Raw genomic sequence first — 19,993 nt, forward strand, 5'->3', positions numbered from 1 at the left:
TTTCTCAATCAGCTTGGTCAAGGATGAGATCAGATTTGTTTGATCATCATCATTAGTAGATAAACTAGCAAGAGAGAGTGGAGTAGATGAACTAGATGGTTTAGTCTCATCCTCCCTCTATTTCTTTGCTGCTTCTTTTGTTGTTCTCTCTTCTTCTTCTTTCTTTTCCTTTTCCTCTCTTTCTCTCTTTTCTTCTAATCTTTTCTTTTCATTTTCCTCAGTTTTTTAATCTTCTCTTCTTCTACAATCCTTCTCTTATCGTCGTCTTCCTTTCTTTTCTTATCTTCCTCAAGCAATTTTTTCTTGGTTTCCTCTATTTTCTTCTTTTCTTCTTCCAGTAGCCTTTTCTCTTCCTCAATTTGTTTCAACTTATCCTCAATATCCTAAGTGTCTAATTCATTTGGTTTAGAACCACCAAATGGATTGGTATCATCAATGTTAAGGGTAATATTGGTTTGATAAATTTGCATGATGTCACCACTTTCTAACACTTTCAAGGTTTTAGGAGCTGGAGGAGATGCTACCTATGATTCTGACATCATTTGACTAATTACTATTGTTGTCTCTCTTCTTAACTTATCCTTTTCACCAATCATAAATAGGAATGGTCTTAATTTATTCCTATAGTATGGTGTGAGTTTATTCAATAACCTTTTTATTTCATCTTCATCATCAGTCTTGCAAATAGCTATAAGTATAGACTTATGAAGTTCAAGGTCTTCTTCCCTTGTAGGAGCCTTCTTTTCAATGAGTCTCTCATAGACATTCTGGTTAATAATGCTCTTAATGTCCTTCAATCTCATATTATTTGATACAATATATCTCACAGTAGATATATCTATTTGATCTTTCTCAAAAAAATTGTCCAAATCATAAAACTTATTCATCTAAAGAAAATTACCTTCATTTGCAATAGATGTATTGATCTTTTCTATCTTTGGCTTGTAAGGTTGCCAAGCTTTGAATGCCGCTTGCTTAGGTTGGCTTACCTCTTCTGCTTGCTTGGTTTCTTGTTCCTCATCATCTTCATCACTAGAGTCAATTTTCAACAATGTTTTCTATCTTTTGTTGGGTCTTGTGGCCTATTGTTTGACTCTCTTTGTCTTAATACATACTACTTCAACCAATCTCTCATATTTTATTTTCTATTCAATAGGCTAAAGATCAGACACTATCACATATGGAATGTTTTGTTCTAAAGATGTCTCAGCAACTGATGCTAAAAAAGGTTGTATGTTTAGTATACCTTGCTTCATTATCTATCTCACAACCTTAGATTTACTCTCTATTATTTTGGCCTCTAATAGTGTCTTCTTCATTATAGATTCAACCTTCTTGTGCGATGCCTTCTCCAAAGTTTCTTGATGAGCTTGCTATGTGATCTCATCATATGTGCCAAATCTATATTCTACTTTGTCTTTGTCTAAATTTAACAACAAATCAGTATAACCAACTACAACATCATCATTCAATTCATATCTCAAGGGATCAAGAAATGTCTCCTGAGGTTCCACTAATTGAATATGTGTATGATATGTATCAACTAATATACAAATGTTTTCTTTGAATCTATCCACAATTGTAGGTGAAATTCTAAATCTCCATTTCATTTCATTTTGAAATGTCCTCGTTATTAGATTGCCACTATCTAATATCTTGTCTGTAGGATACCTTTTGCATACCTCTATAATCTTCTCCATTGTGCATCTCTCACTACTCATTATTTCTGTGATTAACAAGTAAGGAAATTTCTTTAAGTAAGTGGAAGAATATGTGATTGATCAATGATTGGAATCTAAATACACCATTCTTGGTTCTCTTAATCTTTTCCAAGTTTTCTGGGAGTTGCATTCCCAGAATTTTAGTCAAATTCACTTGCTCTTTCTGAACACATATCTTATATGTTGCATATATGAATCCTACTAAAAGTTCATCAATATTAGAACTTGTACAAGTAGAATAAGCAATAATTCTACTTAAAAATCTCACATGATCTTGCTTGATGGTGTTGATCACCATAACCTTACCATTATACACTACTTTAGTATAGCTTTCAGCTTTCTTCTTGATGATCTTCTCACTTATAGGTACACTTCCTTGTTTACTCACACCAGTTACCTCAGGAATAATGTCAATAGAAATGTCAACTATATTATCTTGTCCATAATTTACAATCATGTATTCTACTTAGTATAATCTATGTCCATTCATCTATGTCTAACTCATAGTAGAAGTGATACTTCAACAAGTCTAATTCCCTTAGATATTCAAATTTTTGCTTCACTGTCATGTCATGGTTGAAAACCAATTCGATGTCTTTACTCATGAATTCACTACCAATTGATTCAAACTATTTATTCAAATAACTTCCTACATCTTCAAGATAAACTATGTTGTTTAGAGTGATAGACAATGCTAAGTTAGGGTTTTCTTCATCAGATTTTACAAAAAAAATCTTAAACTTAGGTCTATCTTCATTCTCAACACTATGTACTATTGATATATCCATGATCTTATCAATTATGAACTTTTACCAAACAAATTTAAAGAAAAATGATAAAATACCTCTTTTCAAGAATAGGGTTTGTTGAAATCACTCTAACAAGTTGCTTCTGAATGTTGTTCACTTTGGACTTGTTCACAATGAAGTGAAAATCAATTATGTACTTCATTTATCCCTTCAACTTGAAATTTCATTAATTGTGTACTTTGCAAAGATGAAAAATTTGTTACTTGCATTTTATAATCAATTAACTATTCAAGATCATCTATCCAATCTTCAAATTTCACTTGAGTTTTACTATAGCCTCCTTCCATCATGAAAAACAACCTCAATACTTTGCATCATGAAATTCTCTACAAAAACATACTTTTCATCTTCTATTTTAGAATCAACTTTTGCCACAATATCAATAACTCTAAATTCCATCATAATTTTTTTAGATGAGCTCCAATTTACAAGTGATCTTAGGTACCATCTAAACATAAATGGATACACCTTTTTCCAACTTCTCTACCTCTAATTTGATCTTTGAATGAAGTTCTCAAATTTTGATGTTGTCAACAAGCTTAATTCAACTTAATTAAATAATACTCAACAAATGCCTTTGATCTTCCTATCTCATCATCATGTAACTTTTCTTTTGAGATATCTATTCCTTTCACAAATTCTTCATTAAGTTCTTCTTGAAGTTCACTCACAACAATTCTGGGTTCCTCATCGTCTTTGTTAGTTATGGAGTTCCTTTCATGGTTCCTTCTATCATTCCTTCTATTACCAAAGTTTCTTCCATTGTTCCTTCTATCTCCAAAGTTTTTGTCCATTTTGTAATACTTTGTTGTACATCTAAAGTTGTTGCATAACTAACATATAGGTGCTCTACTTCTAGGATTTTGTTGATCATCAGGTGCATGACAATTTTGTGCATTGTGTCTTAAGTTGTTATGCTTATAACACACGATATTTCTTCTATCTTCATAAGATCTCCCTTTTCTCAATTTCCTTTCATTGGATCTTCTTCTATCTATAAGGTTAGTATTTCTAGACATTCTACTATTTCTTCTATCATTATCATACTTAGGTTTCCTATAATCAATTGCATTATGATCCATACCATGACAATTATGAAAATAAAAGTCCTTAACATGACTAAATGACTTATTAGTGCGATCTCTTTTCATATGACCTATTTCATTACATAAAAAGAACTTACATATAAATTCATACCTAGTTGTCTTAGGAGTTTCCACTTGCTTTGGTTCATCCAAGATTTAAACTTCCTTATTTTTATCAACTTCTTTAAGTTTGTCAGAAGATTGACTCGATTCAATCTTATCATCAAATTTATCTTTTGAATTTGAATTTGATCTAATCTCAGGTTTCTTTGCAGACATGTTAATTGGGTAACCAAGACTAATCTTATCATAAGTAGGTCTCTGTATTGACATTGAATTATCAAGCTTTTCTCTACTAGAATAAAGCTTCTCAAGCTATTGTTTTCATTGTGTTAGTTCACCTTTCATAATAGTATTGTACTTATGGAGTTCTTCATGATCTTCTTTCAATGTTTCAAACTCAAATGCTTTTTTTGCCAAACTTGCTCTCAAATCTGAATTTCCAGTCTTCAAATCAAATTCAACCTTGCTAGGATCATTTCTCAAAGTGAACTTCAGATTATAATTTTTAACTCATGCTTCAATATCTTGTACTCTATCTTCAACTTTGAATAATCATCATCACTATTTCTAGATTCAATAGATTCAAGCTTGGATTTGAGATGTTCAATCTTTTCCTTCAATTGACTAATATATACTTTGGAGTCTTCATATTTGTCCTTCAGCTTATCTCTTTCTTCAGTAAGGAGATCAATTTGTTCAAGAGCTTCTTCAAGGTTTTTCATCAATTGTTCCATATCCATAGGGATCTTTCTTAAGTTGTTAATCCCCTTCAAAGTAACTGTGCTCTTATACCAATTGTTAGAAATAGGGATTACTAAGGGGGGGTGAATCAGCAATCCACAAACTTTAGTCACCAATTGGATATTATTACTTACTTTAAAGCATGCATAACAAATCAATAAAGTAATTTTGAATAGTAATAGTAATATTAAAAATGCACAAAGATAACTCATAACACCATATTTTGTTAATTGTGAGAACCATGGCCAAGGGAAAACCTTGGTGGGGATGATACCCACTAGATAATATTCTATGTTCCTTGTTAGAGGATGGACCTTGTTAGGAGTCAATGAGAAAATTCACTATAAAGAGTTCCTATTAGGAGACTTTGAATCCCTATTTGGATATTCCAACCCTATTAGTAGTTGCGGTATAGAAGATGCAAGATTAGCCCACTACCCAAACATGCACTTCCAATCACAAGAAGAGCTCACTGCTCAAACAAGTAATCAGACTAGATATAAGTACTATATCTTCTTCCTCAAATGATCTCTCATCTTCATCTTGATCTTGGATTACCAAATAGCTCGTATAAAACTTTTCATATATCTCTTTCACGAAAGTTTGCATATAATCAGAATTACAACATAGCACTTGCAATTACAACTACAAAATCTTACAAGATAGCACACTTCCTATCGAAAGAAGTCCTTTGCATACATACCATGCCTTTACATAAATTACTATTGGGTTAGCTAAGACCAACATTCACTTTTCCAAGTTAGAGTAAACATCTGGGATGTTGGCCCTAATTGGACAAGTAATTATTTTGTAAACAAAACAATTCTTTCCTTTATTCTATTGTCCTGCTTCATCAAAACATGAATATCTATGTTCGATATAATCTATAATAAATTTTAAATTTATACACATCATTGCCAACATGTATACTATCTACATGTAACTTCACTATTCATAATATGACGTTAGCAACAAGTTATAAACAAAGAAATACATTATTGTAAACCAAATTCTATACTTTGACAATTTTCTAATTACCAAACACTAAGTTTCTTTATTTTTGAGGTTTCCCATGAACATGTACATCATGTGTTGCCATAAATGACAACAATTACATATCACTATTAGCCAATTATCAACAAAGACCACTTTGATTTGGAAATCACTATATGGTTTGACAACACCCAAGGCAATAATGCAAGCACCTATTGAGGTAGGTAAGGACAAAGAAGAGAAACAATAGGTAATTGAGGTAATTATATTTGATACTGAGCTAATTACACAAGAAGAAGCCACTCAAACAAATATAGATACACAAGAACTAGCTAACTATGAGCAACAAACAAAATAGAGTGTACTAGATACACTAGTGTTGAGTGTTAGTCCTCCACATGAAATGAACACAATAAATGATGTTGTAAAGATAAAGGATGTTTCTGATACTATAACTCATAAAATCAATCCCCTCATAGAGGATGACTTGAAGAAGATACTAGTGGAATCCACTACCTAGGCCAAACTTTGTGAGAATCCTGTACTAGTGAGTGTTGATGAGATTGAGAAGGTGGACAAGGTATTTGCATGGGAGGAAGTATAGAAACAAGTTAAACCTACTGTCCCTACTCAATTTTCCATGATACAACCTACATTACCCCTTTTGTTATATCAAAGGAAGGAGCCAACTACGTTTACCATCAGTACATTGGCACAAAGTACTCTAGTCTCAGTCACTATAAAGGAAAGTGAACATGATAAGGGTAAGGTAGTTGGAGAGGAAAAAGATGAAATAGAAAAGACTAAAGGAAATCAAATTCAAATAGGTTAGGTAGACACTCTTGCACCTATAGCACAAGAGCAAGGTGTATCTTTGAATGTAGAGAAGGAAAATGATAAGACTGAAGAGCTAGGTATGACTACCAAACCTGAGCAGCAATTAGCAATACAAACACTAGTAACTTTACTAGAATCATCTACTCCTCCTAGTCAAGCTCTTCATAGGCTGAGTATAGAATCTATACACCTAAAATCATCACGACTGAGCCTAAGCACATCTAAGGTAGATGAAGTCACATCATTTGTTAATGTGAACTTGGATAAGGTGATTGAGCTACCCAAGTTTGAGTATGAAACTATCACTATTGAGAAAATGGGCATAGTCTAGGAAACCTTATCAAAGAAGAAGAATCAAGAACTACTCAAATAGGAGCATAGTTAGAACCAAGCCTTGAAATATATCAAGGATATTTTCATTGATGCATTTAGTTTGTTAGCTCTAGAGGAAAACAAGCCAATAATTGAATAGTTAACCAGCTTAGTGGAGAAGATAAATGACATAGACCTAGATTCAAATGTAAAATTACTTGAATGGTCTAAGAGAAAGTTTCAAAATAAGGTTGATGAAAAGATATCAAATACTATTGTGCTATCATGGGTTGAGTTAGCAACCAAAATAGATATTGTGAAGAAGCTACTAGAGAACATCTTCTCTTTGTACACCAGATTGTGTAATCCAACACTCTTCACACAAGAAATAAGGAGTCATATTCTAAGTTTGGAGAGTCATATACAATCATCTGGTATAACTCTACCAAAGTCTTCAACTCAGAGTGAGAAAATTTTTGGAAATATCCTCAACTCCTAAAGTTAGTTAGCAGTGTTACATATAGATGAAGCAAACATCAAGGCTAAACTAATAAGCATCTAGTCAATTATAACTCTACATATGGAGATATTGCACAAGGAACTAGCTTTTTCTGAAACATTCATGAAGATAGATCCATATATTTCTACTCATGAAGGCTTAGTTCACCTTGCTGTCAAGCTCGCCATCCAAATCAAATCATTAGAGGTAGCTTGTGATAATTGGGATATAGCATTGAAAATCATCCTTGAGGTCCACAAATGTTTTTTGGACAAACACACTCTAAGTGTATAACCCTTTGACATCAGTGTCAAAATAGGGGAGAAATAAGTATGTGAGAAATAAGAGGTATGGGGGAGAAAATACTTTAGAGGGTAATACATAGATTAACCAATACAAATCTACTTAGAAAGAGGAATAATTGTGAGTTTAGATACAGAACAACACAATCAACTTAGGGGGAGTTATTGAATTTTGAAGTATGACTGATGAGTCATAAGCTTTTTGTGAAATTTTGAAGTTTTGAAATTTTGTATGTATATGGATATTATCTAAATTATGCTTGAAAGGCTAAAGGTTATTTATACATGATCAAATATTTTGCCACTAATGTCAAAGGGGAAGATTGTTAATCTTAGATTGGTTTTGACATATGAGTGACAATATAGTTAAGTTATTTACTTAGTTCATGCCGAATAAGTAATACATGTCAAGTATAAGTTGCCAGATAGTATATGTCGAGCAAAAAATATTTAGTGTGAGTCAAGTAACTAGTAAGTGCCAAGTCATTCAAGTGCTAAACAGATGATATGTGCTAAGCTATTTAGATTTCAAGTGGTCAATGGATGCTAATTCATTTAGAGGGTGATTTATAGCATTGAAGTTGTAGTTGATGTTGAGGATTAAGGGCTTCAAGTGCCAAGTTATGCAACTTTGGCTTAGTTGTTTTTAATGGTAGAAAATTATATTTAAACCATTTTTGGGTTCACTTAAGGATTGATTATGATATTTGTTTATAAGGACAAATCTTAATTGTGAATCCCTATGCATTACATGCATCCAATCAGAAAAGGGAAGATTTAAGTGGCAATGTGGTTGAATCACTACCATTGATTCATACCTAACCCTAAGTCACCTTCATCTTCTTAAGGAAGACAAACCCTAAAATTTCTAACAAATGCTAAGGAGAATATAAGAGAGTTTGCATGCACAAATAGAGCATTCATGGTGATCAAGGTGTTATGAATTGAGTTACATTATGGAATCAGTTAAAGGAGAATAGAGGAAAGGAATCAGAGGATAGCAAAGATGCATCTAATCAGAAAGGATCAAGTACACATTAGTATAGAAGTGATATGACATGAAGGAATGGAATACTAACTGAAGGATCATTTCTAAGACATTCTTGTAGGTGAATCAGTTAAATCTCTTAATAGATTAGTCTTAACAAGCTATTGTAAATCCTCTAATAAGGTGCTTACTTCATTATAAGTTCAAGTCCTTTTACCAGACATAGTTTTAGTAGGGTGTTTAAATTTTTTAATAGGGTAAGATCTAACAATCTTGTAAGCCTTTAATAGGGCAGACCTTTCATAGGGTAGATCATATTTCATGGTCAAACATTGTAACCTTCATTGGATACACTTTAATACTTTAGTAGTGAAGATTTCTGGGTGTCATCCCCACCCTAGTTTTACCTTCTCATTGGAGGGTTTTTGGTTAAATAAATATCTTGTGTCATACATGTGTTGAATATTTTACTTTCATCACCAAGTGTTCCGTATGCACTCTTGGGTGTGTTTTGGGTGCACTTGGGGCAGTTGGATGCCCAAAACTACTCCCAAGGGCCCAATTGACCCCCATTTTTCACTCTTGACCCCATAACTTTTGTGTTTGAGCTCTGATTTTGATCCATCAATTTCTATGGATTTGTCTCTTTTTTCTCAAAGTGTTAACCTATCATTTGAATTATTTGTTCAATTTCTTGAGGGGGCACCCATAGATATCACTCCTATTGGGGCATGTTGTTATGACATTTTTATTAGTAGTCTTTGACACAGCACTCTAAATCACATTATATCAAAGAGGGGAAAAATGTAGATGCTCAAAAATGGTTTGCATCTACCTTTTAATCACATTTTCATACTAACATGTCCCATTTTCTCATTTCACTAATTTTGATCTTTTGGAAAACTTGATTATCATTCAAGCATATTGTGACAATATTCTTCATCACTTGTATCCCCTTTCAAATTAATTGCAAATCATTTTGGAATCAATTTCCATTTTATCTAAACTTTTTGGTATCGACTTTGAATCATTTGAACATCATCATAATCTCATTCAATCAACATGAAACCATTTCAATATCATCAAAATCCTTTCTAATCAACCCAAAATCATCCCAAATCAACCCTAACTCATCCTAAATCATCACTAATCAACTCAAAAAATGTCAAAAATCTCAAATCAATCATCATTTGTCAAACCTTGGGCATTTTAATGTCCCTCAATACCTTGGCAACCTATCAAATCTTATCAAACCCATCAAATATGACCTTGGTACTATCATACCCCTTAGTGCTAGGTCAAACTATCATTCTTATCATTTGATCATTGACATTGTCAATTCCCTCAATGTCAGATCATGGCATTATCAAACCAATTTAATAACATTGACGATATTTGTCTATGTTATTCTGATCAACACTATCAATCAATTTCAATCCTTTGGCATTTACAATGTCTATTAAATGTCACATGTTCTTAATCCATGTTATGTGTCCTTGACATGTTATCAACCTTAATCATTTTATCACTCTGATAATGGCTTTGATCTATCCACCATCATCCTATTTGATCTACATAATCATCACATTTCATCAAGGATAATCTCACATTTATTTCATCAAATTGGCCAATCATTTACTAATTTTCTCTATAGGATTAGATAACCCATAATCTGATCCAATATCATTTGAATCATTTTCATTGTATATTAGTAATCATTATTCTTACTAACTATCTTTCTTAATTAATTGATTCATCCTTCACAAACTATGGGAATTCTCAATTTTTGAAGTCCTATTTTTCCACTTCCAATTTCCATTTGTGTGGAATAATGAATTTTAAGTTCAAATATTCCACCTAGTCTTGACACATGGACATCCTACATCATAGATTCTCCCTTTCCAATTGGCTAATATGTGTTATATTTGACATATTTTATTCCTTACACATGACTATAATAAGCCACCTTTGTCATAGATTCTTGTTTACAAGTGGCTTTGAGTTGTCATATGCACATCATAGATTCTCTTCCACTTTTAGCCATGTTGACTTTGATGCATCATATAGATACTCTAAGGAATATCATTCCAAGTTTCACATTCAAAGTGAAAAGTCTTCATTCTCTCATTCAATTATTTCCTCTTGAATTTTGGCTATAAATTGAGCCATCTTGCACCCATTTTTGATCTCTTATAAATCATTAGGATTGAAACCACGCTTCTAGTATTCCCAATAGCATCATCCCATCATTGTCATTTTCTTTCAATTGTATAGACACTATAGGAAATTGAAGCTACATTAAAATGGAAAAGAAAGAAGGACATGGGAACTAGAATTGAAAAGGGGGTTTTGCTTATGTTTTCTTCCTTTATTTCAATTAGTTTTCATGGTAGATTAGAGGGGTTTAGTGTATTTTGTTTTTGTTTTTGTGGTTGCTCATAGTATCCTAGGTTCTAACCTATTTTCTAGTCCTACAATTCCATTGTTGATTATGCCTTTGAAAACCATTGTTTTGGTCTAACGTGTTGAAATTATTTCCCATAACATTATTTCCACTAAAAAAATTGTTGTAATTTTGATTATAACCATTGTTGTTTGGGGCTACTTTAGTTCCTTGGAGAAAAAAAAATTCCTACCCTTGTGATAACTGAAGGGTTAGCTCATTAGTTATTTGAGAGATGGTCTTCTTCATTTGGTCAAGCTTGGTTGTAACATTACTTTCCACCTCAACGGATGGTGTAACATTTTTCTCAAAGAAAGAACTTTTGGATGTTCATACCCTAGGTAGGTTATAGTTGAAGTTGAGTAGTAGGTTCTTATTATATTGGGATTGGGTTTAACAAAATGAATTGATTAGACATCGCTTGTGTCCTTGTCAGGTGCAGTGGTACTTTTAGGACTCAAAATTGAAGCCCAAATTTTGAGTACCATTAAAGAAATTAAGCCCTATAAATGCTTTTATTGCATATGTATCTAGCTATCCACTCAATGCCTAAGGGGTTTTTAATGTTTCTAAAACCTTCCATTTAGTGTGTCTATGTGTTTCATGAAGTTAAATTATCATTCTAAACCATTTCATGAAGTCCTATTTTGAGCAATTGTCAAATTTGCATTTTTACCTAAGTGTCAAATAGTGATAGGAGGTTGTGTTTGCAACTGAATATCTCGCACCCAGTAATCTTTCATGACTCACCACTTTTTAAGTATATTTTGAGTTTTTTCAAGTCCATTTGACTAGGTTTTGAATCCCTCAAAGTTGGTCATTTATTGATGTCATGCTGATGCAATTTACTTTGAATTCTAGGAAGCCTTGTTTGGCATGCTATAACTTTGACATAGTTGACCAAAATGCTAAAATTCCTATTGTGTTGCATTCTAGGGGTTAGAGACTTGTTTTGTTTCAAGTTTGAGCTTATGATGAATCCATTTGATCAGTTTTCAAACGCGATTCCAAATGCAATTTCTAACTTTTTACTAGTGTTAGTAAGTGCAGATTTGTCAAAACCAATATTTGTGATGTCATATCTCAAAATCCATGATAGGTGAGGTTGGAGGGATTATACCACTGCATTGTACTCTAAAAATACTTTTAAATGTTCCAATTTTCAAGTCTTGATGAATCCATCTGCACACTTTCCCAGGTCTATTCCATTTGCAAAAAATGTTTTTCTAACAGTTTTTCCAATCTGCAAATTCTAAGTAGCCTACTTTGACCGGTCGCCATTTATGCCCAATTTTTTTTCATGAGCCCAAGTCACAAATTTATAATCTCCCCATGACAGTGAACAAACAACTCAATTTTTGTTATCCCAAGTGTTAGTTTACCTAGTTTTCAAAGCCAAACCCGAATGCAATTTATTGTTTTTTCACATGTTTTCTTGCAAGCAATTCTAAGAGGTCAACTTTGAAGGTTTGTATCTTTTGACTGAGGATTCATCATGAGACAAGATTCAATGAGGTAGGAGTATGTAGAACAAAGAATCAACGTGCCAGTTTTCAAAGCCCGATCAAGTGTTCTGGTCAATTTTGAAGGCCAATCAAAGGACCTCCGGGCACAAAGTTGACAAGTTGCAAATTAATGGTAAAATAATCTTTAATTGATGGTTCGGTGATTGACCTTGTTTTTAATTAGTATGATGGGTTTGATGGATCAGTTTGATATATCATTCATTTGAAAATGAAAAAAAAATTAGCCAGACCCGCGCCCAGCTAAATTCCATTTGATTGATAAGGCATCATGGAATTTTCAAAGTGACTAAAATGGTTTATAATGAATTTATTTTATTAAAGTGTCAGAGTGAAAAGGTGAGAAAAGATAGTGGTGTTTAGCATAAGAAAGATTGCGTTGACGATGAGTGATCATGTGCATAAAGTGCACTGAAATTTGAAAATCCACAGGAGAGTGTCTTTCAATGGGCATGTGACTGTCCCAATACAATCTAAGAGAGAGAAGTTGAAAAAGGAACAAAAGGGGCATCTTTTGTGTCAAGTAAGGCATCAACAATGGAGAGTCAACTTAATAAAGGAATAGAACTTGCAAGTCACTTTGCAAAGTTTTTGAGGCAACATGTGCAAGAAGAAGACATCTACAATGAGAATGTTGGTTCCATACTAAATGAGACTTCATATCTGTATTAAGAATGTAACATGATAAACTTGGCAATAGAGATCATGCATTGAGTTCGTTTTGTTTTTCCTTTGAATCGTTGTCAAAAACTTTTACTAGAAATAATTCAACATTGTTCTATGAGAAGTGCACCATACAGGTTGGGATCTACACTACTACGTAAGGGCATGGTTCAATTTATATTTATGTGCAAAATAGTAAATTTTCTTAGCAGTGTTGAAGGTGGAGATGCATGTCATTGTTACCATTCTTGAATTTTTTTCCCTAATCTATGCTCAACAATAAAAGGAAACATATTAATAGACTTTCATTCACCTTTTGATAAAAACTTTAAGCCAAGGCAGCATTAGTAGGCACTCATGTGAAATCCAAAAGCCGATAGCTGATAGGGGAAGTCCAAGGCCAGGTGGAAGCTATCGATTACCAGGAGGAATATGCATTGAGAGGAGTTTTCAAGGCAAGTAGTCTATGTTGGTCAACTGTAAAGCTGTAGTCTTTAAGGAGAATTCAACAAATGAGGTAATAAGCACGTTAAATGAAGCCCAAACTCTAAGCCATAGGTAAAGAAAGAAGGAACATGCATGAAACAAAGGCCATTGTATCATCCACACCCAAGCAGTAGTCCACATCATCAGGGAACAAGAAGACAAAAAAAGGCATCATTTTAAGAGGAGGAAGGATTCAGTTAAGGAGAGCAATTTAGGCCCTTTGATTGATGGAGATTTGATGCTACATGAATTTTATATCCCTGCTTCAAAGCATTGAAAGAGAAGAAAAATCTATAGTATTGGAGAAAGCTCATGCAATTGAAGAAGCAAACTCCATGCTGAATTTATAGAGTAGACATAGGAACCCAACAATGTAAAGGGAGATAACACATGGCAAATGCAGATTCTCACAACATTTAGGAGAGACCACCATGCTATGGTAGAAGGCGATGGTGAAAATGGCAGGTGTCGAGGAAGTTAGAAGAGGTAGCAATCAAAGTAGGCATGTGAAGTTGAGTGGTAGGGGAGATGCCATTTTCCAAAAAAAGGGTGACAGAGATTTCAACTCCTCTGCATTCAACCCATTCTTCATTGCTTCATTTAGAAGCTTAGCTATCTATATATGTCACATGTCTCAATAAAAGTGTGGGTTATTTTCATCAGTGGCCACCCAAGAAACAAGTCATATGATGTAGAGAATGGATTAAAAAAAACATCCAACTCCCTTTCTCACTACTGTCTACAACCTTCACTACCATTCTCGTGATGTTGTGTCTATAAAGACTATGTTTGTCATTGGGGGCGGTTAGGTTTTTAGGAAATCCCTCATTGATCCCAACCGTGATGCAATCCACATCACTAAAATAGAAATTCCATTTTTTTGTGGTTCATAAATGGTTGAACAAATGTAGAGGCTCTACACGAAAAGGAAGAGAAAATAGAGGAACAAGTGTAGGAAATTGGGAAAACAGTTAAAATGTTTTATCCCAAATTGGGGATACGGGATTGTTTTTGTATCTTTAAATGTCAAAACACTCAAAATTTGGAATATTTTGAGGATAATGGCTTTTGGAAGCTGTTGATGCAAGGTGGGGTTCGAGGATAGCTGGCGGGTCACTCAAAACATAATTTTGAACAAAACAATGTGTATGATGATGTGGCTGATCAAAGACCAAATGCTTAGATCACAAAAAATGTTCAGATTAGAGGGCTGGCACATGCCCACAAAAGCAAGATGCTTAATGGTTAAATAATGCAAAAATGTAGGAAGATGACAAGTTGTAGTGGGTCCCAGCTAAGAAATGATGTGGCGATCGACAGAGGCTAAAAGGACCAGCACTCAAATCATGCCATGTAGCAGATCGAATGGTGTGCACAAGCTCGCAAAATTGAAATGTTTGATCATTAAGAAATATTGGATTGCAGGAGAGTGTCGTGTGCTAGTGGGCTCGAGGTGGATGGTGGCATGGCAAGTGCAATTAGTGGGCCAATCAAAAGATGACACGTGGTGCTTGATGGTAGAGGTCAACCAATCAGAGGTTGCCACATGGCACCCGATCAAAGGAAGGTTGACCTCAAAATTAAAGGATGAGGGCAAAAATAAATAATTTTAAATTTTCATTTTTTAAATTATTTTTCATCATATGCACGTTAGTGAAATTTAAATTCAAAAAGGGTATAATCTAAAGTTTTAACTTTAGATCATTTTAAAAGGTATGCAGACCTGAGTCTTATAACAGAGGGGGCATTTTTCAAATAGAGATTCTAGAGGTTTCCTATAGGCTAATATAGTGATATTATATATTGCCAGAATTAGTAGAAGATGATCTTTCCATTTTTGGAGTTTGTTTTCACACAGGAAGTGGTATGTTCGGGCTATAGGAGGTTTTTTCCTAGATTCCTAATTTGCAACTATATTTAGGTATCAAAGTTCAGTTGTGATTTCTAGTAAGGTAATGACCTCAATATGGGTAAAACATGGTAAGAATGCAGCTAGGATTGATTTTGGTCACCATTATTTAGTTTAAGCCCAAGATTTTACTAGCATTTCATGATGCAGTTCAGATTTTTTGTGACACAAAAGTTTTCATCATTTCAGCAGAGATATTTTCAAATTAGTTACAGGAAGATGATGAAAACCATATCAGATCATATGGGTAGAAAGAAGAGATAGGTTATTTAGTTGCAGAAGATGGAATTTCAAGTTGACACATGTCATTCTAAGATTAGATTCAGGAATTCATCTTGGTCTATATCTTTCTTTCTTCACTAATTGTAAGGGTTGGCAGTTTTCTCTGGGGAAACCAATAGGGTTCCAGTTTTTCACTGTGAGACCATTGTTGGTTCTAGTCTTTGGAGAAAAACCACTCACTATTGTGATACCATGTTTTGGTTCCTATTTTGATGTGTTCCCATACTATGACACAACATTTTCTTCAGCAATTTCTTCTTATATGAACAATAGTAGGAAACATAATACAACTAGTTTAGATCTGTTAGGTGTTTCATGTTTTGATTTCATGCATATGAATGTATTATTTCAAGGAAATAAATACAAAGAACAACAAGTGTTTGAGATTTCATTTTAGATCTTGTCTCCTTTCTTAATGAATTTTCAATGTTTTATGATCTTTGAACAAAAAGCTTAGGTCATAGTTGCAGTCCCTTAAGGATGTATGTTGTTTCATTATTGCTTATAATTCAAGGAGTTATGTAAATGCTTCAGAGAAATCAATAGGGTTGCAAGTTTTTTGATGAGGATATCAAGTAAGAATGAGATTTAGATTGAACATAGATGTGTATTTAGAAGGTGAATGGATAGGTCAGATATCTGAAGATACAAAGAGGTATCAGGTATCCATATGTGTGTGTTTGATTCATGGAATTGCTCAATGGTTAAGGCACTGATTAGTTATAGGATCACTTGTTCATACTTCTACATATTAAGGGTTTTGTTGAATTCACCATTATTAATCAAATGCTTTTCCCTTTTCATGTTGAAGAGCTGAAAATTTTAACCCTCACTTAGCTTATTGATTTCCTAGATTTTCAATTTGCTATTGTAGATCTATGGCATTACATGAGTTATTAGGAGATATAAGGGTTGTTATCTACTTTGATAGATTCAGGAGTATGTTTTGCACTAGTACCATATTGATTAAATCTGAGGTCCACCTGCCTAGGTTTTGTAGAGCCTGAAGTAGAAGAAGGGTCTAGCCTTACAGTTTGCCTAGTGTCTAAAAAGATGTGTTAAGAATGGGAGTTAGCTGCCCCTAGATGTATCTTGTTCTCATCAAGGTAATTGGAAACCTACAAAATTTTCAAAGACCCAAAAAATGGCAACTCTACTAGGGAGATAAGATGGCAATACATCTTGTTAAAAGGACAAGAACCTGTAGTGTGAATTGAATACTTCAGTCCTATTTTTCAGTATGGTTTTGCCCATCCAAGTCACCAACAAAATGGCCACTCTACTAGGGAATGTATTGAATCTAAATAATAGACAAACCTTAAGAATTTGAAAGAATGAGATTCAATACAGCATGACAAGTGCATGGAAAAGGTCAAAATAGTGAGTTCTTTGATGTGTTTTTCCAATTTTCTTACTTAAATGTCATGCACTCCAGTGATGCTTTGTTCAAGATAGTAGTTTATTTGAAGAATTGAGTGTAGATTATGTTACTACTAAGTTTTATTTTCAATCAATTCAGTCAGTTTGGTTTTCAAAATGTTGTTGTCATTTCAGAGTCAAAATTGTTTTAAAGTTGTTTCTCTCTTCTAAATTTTTTGAAGATTTGCAAAGTCCTACAAGTTGAAAATCTAGTTCATATATGTCATGTTATAAATCATATTTTAAAATCTTTCTCACAATTGTGAGTGCAACTGTCTAAAGGATCTCTAAACTATTTAGATCGGTTACATATAATTGCTTTTAGGACCTTTCAACTGAATTGTGCAGATTTAAGAGTTATGATAAATTGTAAGCAAGAAGAGAGAATATATGAATTCTTGACTGAAAATTTTTGAAGTGTTGTTTGATCTGCTGTCACAAAAAAATTTAGATGTTAAAGTGAATCATAGCTGTGATTTCATTTTGTTCTCCTCAAGGAGATGGTGACTCTACAAGGATCCTATTAGTGGTGTGCAGAATTTCATATTTGTACCTATGCCAATCAGTAGATCTAAGGTTTCAAATAGCAACACATAAAGGTATTTACAATTTTCATGTATCTATTTTTCATGAAAATTGAATGAACAAAATAGTGTTCCCCATCAAGTGATTTTCAAGACTAGGAGAAGGAGAATAGTGTAATAGGTTTTATAAACTTCATGGGAATAAGTTTTAGGTTGTAAACTTTTGTGAAGTGTTTGAAGCGATTCATTGGTAGAGGGTTATAATCCTGTTGTAAATTACAAATCAGAATTATTGTCAACGAGTGTTAAGATTTGGAAGAATGATAAGTCTCCTCTCATCAAGTATGTAGCTAGTTAGTGATGTTTCTAGACCTACTTCTACCAAGTAGTACATGCCATTATGCTTTGATGGTATTCATGGTTTCCCAAATATCATCCCTAATGATATTAGAAAATGTTTGCCTAAATTTAATGGGAACCATCTTGTTTCAGCTAGTCAACATGTTGAGTTGTTCAGTGATTTGATGGGTGACTATGAGATTGCTCATGAGGACGAGCACATGAAGTTATTTGTTCAAACTTTGGAAGATGATGCTAGAGACTGGTTTTCTTTTCTACCAGCATTTTCTATTTCATCTTGGGGTGAGTTGCATTCCACCTTCATGGAGTAATTTGGAGAAAGGGTAAGCATATATGATTCTTATGATAAGTTCTTGAAGATTCATGTTGACTGTGATGAACTTGTCCCTCAATTTAATATCAGATTTGCAAGAGTTTTGAATGAGATCCCTGAGAGTTATAGACCCAACGATCAAATGTGTTTATCTATTTGCTTTAATGCATTTGATAAGAAAATAAACTATCTACTAAGGGATAAAGTACCACAGACATTATATTAGGCTTTTATGACCGCTAGGGATATTGAAAACAATCTGAAATATGGATTGACTAGAAGTAATTTTTCTAGAAATGTGTGCTGGTATAATGTGTTTGAAAGAGAGGATGAATGTGGTGTTTATGCTTCAATTTCAAATTAGCTTATCAATACCCCTGCTGTAAGTTATGATCAAGTGGAAAATTTAGATTAGACTGTGTGTGTAGGGAAGGTTAGTTTGGTTACAAATGAAGACACATGTGTTAATGATGTTATAGTAGTAAGATGTATTTCAAACATTGATAGGGTTCATCATTATGTTGATTTTATGAATCAAGGTTTAGTTATAGCAGTAAGTTCTTCTCATGATAATTATATGTAGGATGATGTTACTAATGCTTCAAAATTTGAGGTTGTTGCACCTAGGTCTCAGTCTTGTGCAAGTGAGGAGGCTAAGATTTATCCCTCTGATTATGAGTTTGATGTTGTTGATCTGATATGTTATGGAGAGATAACACAAGATGAAGAGTGTGAATCACATTTATCTCAATCGCAGTCAGAAGAACAAAGTGCATATGTTTGTAATGTTTTAGCAGTAGATGGTAAGATGGATTCACTTGACTAGTCAAATATGCAAGAAATGATTTATCTTATTGAGAGATTGCATTATGTTGAGAATTTCATAAAGGTTGAAGTTGAAAGATATGCATCTCAATTTGAGAACGAAGAGGCTAAAATTCATGTTTCAAGTGGTGATAATAAAGTTGTTGAGTTGATATATAATCAAGAGGCATCAAATGAAGAAGATGATGAGAATGATTACTCAAATCAAAGTGAGGAAAATGATGCTACATGTTCACCTCCATACGAGTCTGATGTTGATTGGGAAGAAGAAAGAAATAATGGAAGTGAACATTCGTATGAAGGTGAAGGTATGAATTTTTTTTCTGATTCTAAAAAAGAAAGTGCATCTCAGTTTTTGCATACTAAATATTGGTTGAAAATTCTTCCATCTTAGTTTTTGCATTATACAAATTAGGTAGTCAATGAAAAATTTGAGAATGATTTTTCCTCAAGGTATGAAGATAAAGAAATGTTGAATCCAGTTGAGGTTAATGAATTTGAATATGAAGATTTCAAGGAAGGTTTGTCAAGTGTTTCTACATTTGATATTAAATTTGCAGCATGTTGTGAGGGGTTTAGAAATTATTCATGGTCTATCTGTAATGGTTATCCTAAACAAGGATGTGAAGAGAATGTTATTATGGACACTATATGTTTGGTAGAAGAAATAGAAAGTGAATCTTCATATAGTTTTGACTTTTCTTCATACGCTAAGAGTCTCCATGAGGATGAAGTGGGTAGTGATTTAAAAGTATATACTAATGTTTTATAAGATGAAGGTTGAGATGATGAACAGCCCATGTTTTGTCCAAATGTTCAAAGAGGATCCCTGCATGGAGTTATCAATCCATTGTTTGAAGAAGACATGGAAGTTTCAAATTTAGTTGGGCTAGATG

The sequence above is a fragment of the Cupressus sempervirens genome, chromosome 8 (assembly GCF_028749045.1).
Source record: "Cupressus sempervirens isolate cs-2001-9-10 chromosome 8, ASM2874904v1, whole genome shotgun sequence".
Taxonomy (NCBI): domain Eukaryota; kingdom Viridiplantae; phylum Streptophyta; class Pinopsida; order Cupressales; family Cupressaceae; genus Cupressus; species Cupressus sempervirens.